Below are 8,941 nucleotides of genomic sequence, written 5' to 3' on the forward strand. Positions count from 1 at the left end.
TAAGTCGTGCGTCGAATAATTTGCCTCGTGAGTCTTAAGCTGACGGGACACATATGCAACCACTTTACCCTCTTGCATCAACAAACATCCCATCCCAAGATGTGATGCATCACTGTAAATAGTGAACTCTTTCCCAGAATCTGGTTGTATGAAGATAGGGGCCTCAGTCAGTACTTTCTTAAGCTTCTCAAAGCTCTCTTGATGCGCATCAGTCCAGTTAAATGGCACACCCTTACATAACAGCTTAGTCAAGGGTGCTGTAATCAAATAAAACCCCTCTACAAAATGCCAATAATACCTTGCCAGTCCCAGAAAACTGAGAATCTCAAATACAGTCTTAGGTGGCTTCCAATCCAAAACAACTTCAAATTTTTGAGGATCAACCTTAATCCCTTCAGCAGATACCACATGACCCAGAAATGTTACCTCTCGTAACTAGAAATCACACTTACTAAACTTGGCGTATAGTTGTTTCTCCATCAGAATCTACAGAACCACTTGGAGATGTTCATCATGTTCATCTTCAGTTCTCGAATACACTAAAATGTCATCAATAAAAACCACTATGAACCGATCCAGATAGGGTGGAACACTCTGTTCATCAAATCCATAAAAGCCACTGGTGCATTTGTCAGTCCAAACGGAGTGTATACATCAGTCTCTTTATCCCTCAGTCGATGGTACCCCAATCGGAGTTTAATCTTAGAGAAAACTAAAGCTCCACAAAACTGGTTAAATAGATCATCTATCCTCGGTAGGGGTACCTATTCTTAATGGTAAATTTATTCAATTGCCAGTAATCAATGCACAAATACATAGATCCATCCTTTTTCACAAACAAAACCGGTGCTCCCCATGGAGACACACTAGGTCGGATGAACCCACGATCTAATAACTCCTGAATTTGAGCTTTAAGCTCCACAAGCTCCTTCGGTGCCATTCTATAAGTGGCGATAGACACCGGAGCTGTACTAGGCAGAAGCTCAATCCCAAACTCAACTTCACTATTTGGAGGTAACCCTAGTAGCTCATCAGGAAAGACATATGGAAAATCTTTAATCGTTCTGATATCCTTAACAAAAGAAACCCCAGAATCTAAAACACTAATGTAGGCCAGGTATACCTTACAACCCTTACGAACCAGCTTCTCAGACCTTAAAGTAGAAATCAGATTTGACAAGTAGTTCCAACACTCTCCAATTACAACTTCCTCATTATCCTCCATAGTTCTCAGTACCATCCATTTGGCAGCACAATCCAAGCTTGCCTAATGTTTAACCAGCCAGTCCATTCTCAATATTAAATCAAATTCTCCAAAAGAAAGTTTTATCAAATCCGCCAAAAAGATAACCCATTGAACCTCCAAAGGTACATCTCTAAACAGTTTATTTACCCTTACCGGCTACCCCAAAGGACTCAGTACAGTAACCTCACTCATAGTGCTCTCAACCAAGATACCCAAGGTCTCAGACACAATACTAGCTATATAGGAATGAGTAGATCTTATATCTATCAGTGCAGTATAAGGTACATTATAGATAAAGAACATACCCGTCATAATATCCGAAGCATCTCTATCCTCTCAGCGACGTGCAGCATAAACTAGAGCTAGCTGTCTCATCTCAGTATGACCAGCATCTCTGCCTAGTGCCCTCTGACCACGGCCCAAATCATTACCACCACTAGCCTGACCATGGCCTCTCGGTGGCTACTAAATACCCTTCAGCGGTTGTACAATACCCAAACCTATAGCTTGCACCTATCCAGGCCTCTATAGACACTCTCTGATACAGTGCTCTAATAACCCGCACCTCAAACAAGGCCCAGTCATTTTCCAACACTCGCCTGATAGTGTCTCCCACAATTAGCATAAGTGTGTGGTCCAATAGCAACAAGAGGGGCCCCGACTCTAATTGGCTCACCAACTCTGACCTTTTCCTTAGGCCTCAAAAAGGAACTTGAGGGCTCTGAATCCCTCTTGTTCCTACCTCTCTCCTTCTTATAGTTCTGGCGCTCAGCGCACTTCACCTTCTCGGTGATCTTTGCCTTATCAACTAATGCAGTAAAATTTCACTTCCTCTATGGAGCTATCAGAACTCGCAAACCATCCCTAATGACGTCCTTGAAACAAACAAATCACTCGTATTTAGCCGCCACCATCCCTCGTGCATAACGGTTTAATCACAAAAATTTAGCCTCGTATTCGGCCACTGATTTACCCTTCTGTGTCAAATTTATAAACTCTCTCCTCCAGGGCATCCACATAATTAGCACCCACATACTTTTCCTGAAAGGTAGTTTTGAAAAATTCCCAAGTCAGTCGATCGGGCTGAGTGCCCTCTTTAACCATAAGCCACCACTGATAAGCTTCATCTCTCACCAGTGACACTGCACCCTTTAGTTTTTGCCTGGGAGTGCAGTCGAGATCGTCCATAATCCTCTCTGTGGCCTTAATCCAGTACTCAACCACATTAGGGGCAACTCCAGTAATACCCTTAAAAATCTCAACTCCATTAGACTGGATTCGTTCCGTAACCAACCCACAGCCCACAGCACCAGTATTAGGCCTCTCGACCCTCTCCACAATACGAAACATAGCTTAGGATAGTGCATTGTCCCCAGCCGCATGATCGTGAGACCCAATCTTAGTCACAGGTGAAGCCGATGCTTCCCTAGCTTCAACATTAGGCATTTACCCAGATGACGAGGACCCAATTTGAGCACCTCCACGGCCTCCGTCGTGGCCTCTTGTACCCCTTCCGTGAGTACCTCTGGTGCTCATTATCGAATTGCATTTTATCTGTTTTAACAGTTTTATGCATCAATTTTACAGTTCCAGTTTTTATTAATAGATATTTTATGGAAAACAATATCAGTAATTCAGAGTTCGTTTTCATAGATCGCAGTCTTACTACCGTTTCTAGTTTACCCTAAATAGAGTGTTTCAGTACAGTCTACTACCTACAGTAGTCTCATCATTTCAGTTTAAACAAACAACAGTTTCAGAAGAGTTACAGAATCAGCGCAGGAGAATCGGCGCCGGAGACTCGGCGTACCACACATTCGGTAAAACATTTCAAAATACTTCAAATCATTTGAAGTAGTTCTTTTAGAAATTCTAAGATTTAAAAGAAACCCAAATCCACAGTCGAGTTTTGTAACTTGACTCTGATACTACTAAATGTAACACCCCAAACCTGGCTTAGACGTTATGGTCGAATCTGGTGATGTCACATTGAAGTATTTTTCGTGAAGTGTGATGTTGTTGAAAACCCACTTTCCATTTAATCCCTTTGTGTGATCTTAACGCTGATTTTAAAACGTTCGTTTGTTTGTCAAAAATTTATTCATATTAAAACGTCATTATTATATTTTTATTTTAAAACATTATTTCTTGCGGAAGTTCTTTGAAAAAAAAAACATTTATCTTCTTGAAAACCCGCAGCTTTCCTACTGCTAGCAGCTATAAATAAAAACAATTAAAAATTCGCAAATTAAAAATGAAAATCTAAAGAGGCCTTATTACAAAAAAATATACCCAACTAATAATACTTATAATTAAAATCAAATGCGAAAATAAAAGCAGTTGTGTGGCCACCTCCGAGTCCCTCACTGCACCGGTCCACCTAAGTTTGGGATTACCTACATAGATAGACAGAAGGGTGAGTTTACGAGAAACTCAGTGCATAATCCCAAATCAAACAACCAGGCAGTGAGCAAATACAGTCTAGACCTAAGCCCATTTGAGTAATCGTTCAGTTTTAGTCAGGGTTTTAGCCCATTACAGTATCAGTATCAGTTTGGGCCTAAGCCCATCTTAGTAATAGCAACAATATAGATATGCAATTATGAAATCCCACCCAACCAGCCTCTACACTCCATCTCCGTCCAACCCTACACTCCATGTGGGGATAGAATCAACCCACCCATCCCTGCACTCTAAGTAGTATCGGTTGCAGCACTTAACAGTATTTGCAGCAGAGGTGCCAGTACAGTACACTTCCTCCAATCATATTAAAGCCCATTCCCATGCAATTCATCATGCATCATGTCATGTCTTGTCATAATGTTATGCATGTACTCAATACAGTTAAAATAGCATGCTGAATACAGTCATACATCACATAGGGGCAAAACAGTCATTTTATCATATATGAGGTCTAGGTAAACTTACCGACCCAATAGTAGGTCCACAATCATCTCGGTCGATCCATGCAATGTTAACAGTCAAACAGTGAAAATGGGCGCACGGCCCATGTCCGGGCCCATGTGGGACTACAAGCCATTATGGCCCACATAGCCTAGAAATGGCCTTGGCTGTGCGGATTACACAGCCTGGCCTAATTATTTCCACACGTCCGTGTGGTTCACCCTGTGAGGCCTACATGCCCATGGGGCCCACACGGCCTAATTCGACCTCATCCCATGAAATCGTTCATGACGGCCTCGTCGATCATCCACCCATGTTTAGTCACACAGGCTACCACATGGGTAGTTGCACGCCCATGTGGTATCAATTATTCACACTTTTTAGCTTTTTGCCGATTTCTATAGTTAGAGTTGCGTTTGTACAAACCTTATTGCGAAAGTGCACAAATAGACCACAAGCACTCCAAACTTAAATTTAATCACATCATATAGTTAATCGCCTATCAATTGATTGAAAAGGAACCCTAGCCAAATACTTATCCAAAAGATTACTCATCACTTGCCATGATCAATTGATTGAGGCTTGCACACTTAAACCGACGCAAGAGACTGATCACTTGCTCCTTAGTTATTACATGCATTCCAACTGAATCCTATTAACATTTATTCTTATGAATAGTTTGAACCAGACAAATCTTCAATTACCGAAAATGCAACCCAAACGTATGGGAACGAAATCAATGGGCCTACCCTTAAACGATCACACGATACGACAGAGACAAAGGCTAGCACAACCACACCCCTAGCAAAAATCGGCAGCAAAGGAAGATATTAGAAGGAAGACTACTACAGAAAAGAAAGAGAAAATAAAACAACCGTGTGCACCAAATAGAAAACAAAACAACCGTTTGCACCCACCGATTGGTCAAAGAACAATTGCCAAAACCGAAAGAATAAAGATGGAGTATTCGGCCAAAACAAAAGATGAAAAGAGAAAAGAATTGAGAGAGAGGGAAGAGGGAGTATTCGGCCAAAGCAACAACCGATTGAGGAAGGCGAGAAGAAGAAGAAATCAGTCAAAGGAAAATCGATTGAGAGAGGAAGAAGAAGGAATATTCAACCAAAGCAAGGAAAACAGAGAGAATGACTGCTAGAGGAGAGCCAATGGATCAGCAAGTGAACTCGAGGGAAGTGCAAACTCAAAATAAACAACAACAAAAAAAAGAAAAACAAGAAGATACTTGAAAGACCTATACCAATATTCAGCCTCAAAATTAAAAAGTGAAAAGAACCAAAAGAAAAATTGGCAGAAACCAAAATGGAGAGACAAAATTCCAACTAAGGCCGAATTCTTGAGTGACCAGAATACCAATTCGACACCAACTCTCCCACAACATCAAATTCCTATAATTTCCTCCCTAAATCTCTCCATGCCGTCCTGTATCACCCCTTGCCCATACCCATACTTGAGATCGGGACAAGGTACGAGGCATTACCAGACATATTCTCGGACACTTTAGAAAAATACGAGTTATAAAATTTCATTCAAATTTAAAATTGATCAAGCAAAGTAATAGTGTCCCTATTATAGGCCTACGAGGCCCAAAACATACATTAAAAGTGATCCGGGACTAAACCGAGAACTATAGAAAATTTTAGTAAAATTACTAGGGTTATGCCTCACACACTCGTGTGGAGGCAAAGCATACGCCAGTGTGCTTAGGGACACGCCCGTGTGTCCCGCCCGTGTTAAACTATTTGGATTTATTTTTCACTTCGAACCTACAAGGGTTTACATATGGCCAAGTACACACTCGTGTCCCTGCCCGTGTCCCTCACATAGCCTAGACACGACCGTGTCCAAAAACTCAAACATTCTATTTATTATGTCATCATTCATTTTGAGGCACATAGCCATGGCACACACCCGTGTTGCTAAGCCATGTCCTCCATACGGTTGAGACACACAGTCGTGTCTCTGCCCGTGTGTTTACTACCATGCAAACTGACCTAAAATTTTAGGTGAAGGGGACACACGGCCAAGCAACACGCCCAAGGGGGCTGACCGTGTGTCACACACGGCCCAAACACATGCTCGTGTGTCTACCCGTGTGGACCTTTTTAGGGCTATTTTCCAAGCCTTTGGTCACCTTCTATCATCCATACACACTTAGAAATTTCAATGATAGGTAACATGGCCTAATTATACTCTTAGACAACCTTGACATAACTCATTGTATGCTAACCTCATCTCATCGATTTAGTACATGCTAAATTATCGTTTTCGCATTAGGGATTAACATGGCACATTTCATACTTAGACCATATTATAGCCATATACCATTGTATGCTATGTCCACTCTCAAATTATTAGGTTCCATTTCAAGCATCTATTGATGATAAACCTCATAATCATATCTCATGAAACATTTAAACATAAACATGCATCATTAGTAGGTTTACAACCTATATCAATATGAGCCATACCTCATGGCCATATACAAAAGTTTAAGTTTACCATTTAGCCATTTACATTGGCTACCCAAATGACACATATAACAAAAAACCAAAAACCCTATTGATCGCGTGGTTTCGTGATAGGTTTTAAATATTTATAATTACTTGTTCTTGAACTAACTATTATTGCGATGTACGCAAGTTTACCTATCGAACAGTAGTATAGTTTTAGCAAGACCGGATTGTCGAACCCAAAGGAACTAAAAGTACTACTAATGACTGTCTTTTTATTATCTAGCCTAAGAATAATGGGGTTTTGTTTTAATTAACTAATTATCTAAACTAAAAATGCACAGAGAAAAGAATTGGGGAATTGCTTTTGGGAAAAATCGATTGACTTAAGACAATACCTAAGGAAAAATCCACCTAGACTATACATGTTATTCTCTTTCCGAATCGGACGATTTATTCATTCAACTTGCTCCGTAGAGATCCCTAAGTTATGTTATTATCCTTATTCAAGACTAATAATGTCTAATCCCTAGATTGAATAACCGAGAGTTTTCTATAATTAACATTCTAGGGTTGCATTAACTCGATCTATGGATCCCCTTAGGTTTCACCCTAATCCGATAAAATCTTGTCACCCTATTTCTATGTGCGCAATCAACTCCACTTAATTATGACAAAGGTACTCTTAGACAGGGTCTATTCCTCCTCTGAGTAAGAGCATGTCTTGAATCAGTATCCTTGGATATCAAAACAAGAATTAAGAAAACATAATTAAGAACAAGTTAAATATTTATCATACGATTCAGAAAATAATAACAAGATTCGTCTTAGGTTTCATTCCCCTTAGGTATTTAGAAGATTTAGTTCATAACTGAATAAGAAAACATCTCAGAAGAATAAAGGATACAAAACATAAAGAAAACCCAAAACTCCTGAAGGGGAATTGAGGAGTGATCTTCAGTCTTGATGATGAATCTGGCTTCTGAGATGGATCAATTGGCTTCCTTGGAGTAATTCCCTACTCCCCCTTCTCCTTATCTTTTTTCTTCCTCCTCTATGGTGTATTTATAGGCTTTGGAATGCCTAGAAGCCCTCAAAAGTGGCCTTTCCGAATTGGACTTAACTTGGGCTCGACAGGGAAACGCCCGTGTGACACACCCGTGTGCGATTACTTCAGGCCGTGTTCGAGCCTGTTAGAATGGCGCGGCCGTGTGCTATGCCTGTGTGGGTCGTGCTCCAATTCTGCTAGATTGACACGGCCATGTAGTCTGCCCGTGTGAGGAGGTCCTGGCCATGTTGATTTCGTACTTTAGCCCATTTTCTCTGTTTTTGGCCCGTTTCTCGTTCCTTTCGCTCTCTTATGCTCTCCTAAGTGTAAAACATGAAATTAAAGCATTAAGAGCATCAAATTCACCAATTCTAATGGAAAATCATCCATAAAATGTGTTAAACATGGAGGAAAATATGTATAAATTACGATTTATCAAATACCCCCACACTTAAGCATTTGCTTGTCCTCAAGCAAAATTCTCAACTCATAATCAAAATAAATTCTTCTCAACTTATAATTTCGATCGATAATATCTTACATTAATCCATAAGTAATCATACATTGAGAATTCAACTAAAAGAACATAAAAGTTTCAATCATTCCAAGTTGAGCATTTTATTCCGAAAACATAGGTGTCTCCCCTCATCCAAGTAATTACCTTTAATTCAGAATATCATAGAGTTTCACATCCTCACTAAAGATTCACTCAAATCACTCGAGGTGTTTTAAGAAAAATAAAGGAAGCACTCAATAGTCAATAATGGAAAGTCATTACCATAGGCTTGCATGAAAATCAAATCTCCACCACTATAATTTAAGATGATACATCAATCAAAAAGTCTTTAAAGGTTTGTAATGAGGCTTGGTTAGGGGGTGTGGTCACAAGCTGGAAGAAAGGGTTAGAATCGAGATTGAATTGAAAAATTACCTAACTAGAAAAAGAGTTAATCTTCACTTGCGTACAACAGAGCTTTTTCAGAATATGAAAGTACAGATATGTATACATAATTCTTTTTCCTTTTTTTTTAAGAACAAGTTAAAATAATATAGACTAACTATTAAGAGCAAAACATAGCTAGGCAGTCCATTCAACTCAAATCTCGAAAAAAATAGGGATTAATTTAGGGGATTTCGACAATAATAGGTTAAAGGTTAATATTAAGGGTAATACAAGAAATGGCTTGTTAGGCTCAAGGGGGTTTACTAGGGGTTAATCGTGGAGGTAGGCTTTTCATGAACAGGTTAATCCTAAGTGCCTTAATCATTTTGACA

The sequence above is a fragment of the Gossypium arboreum genome, chromosome 13, assembly GCF_025698485.1.
Source record: "Gossypium arboreum isolate Shixiya-1 chromosome 13, ASM2569848v2, whole genome shotgun sequence".
Taxonomy (NCBI): Eukaryota; Viridiplantae; Streptophyta; class Magnoliopsida; order Malvales; family Malvaceae; genus Gossypium; species Gossypium arboreum.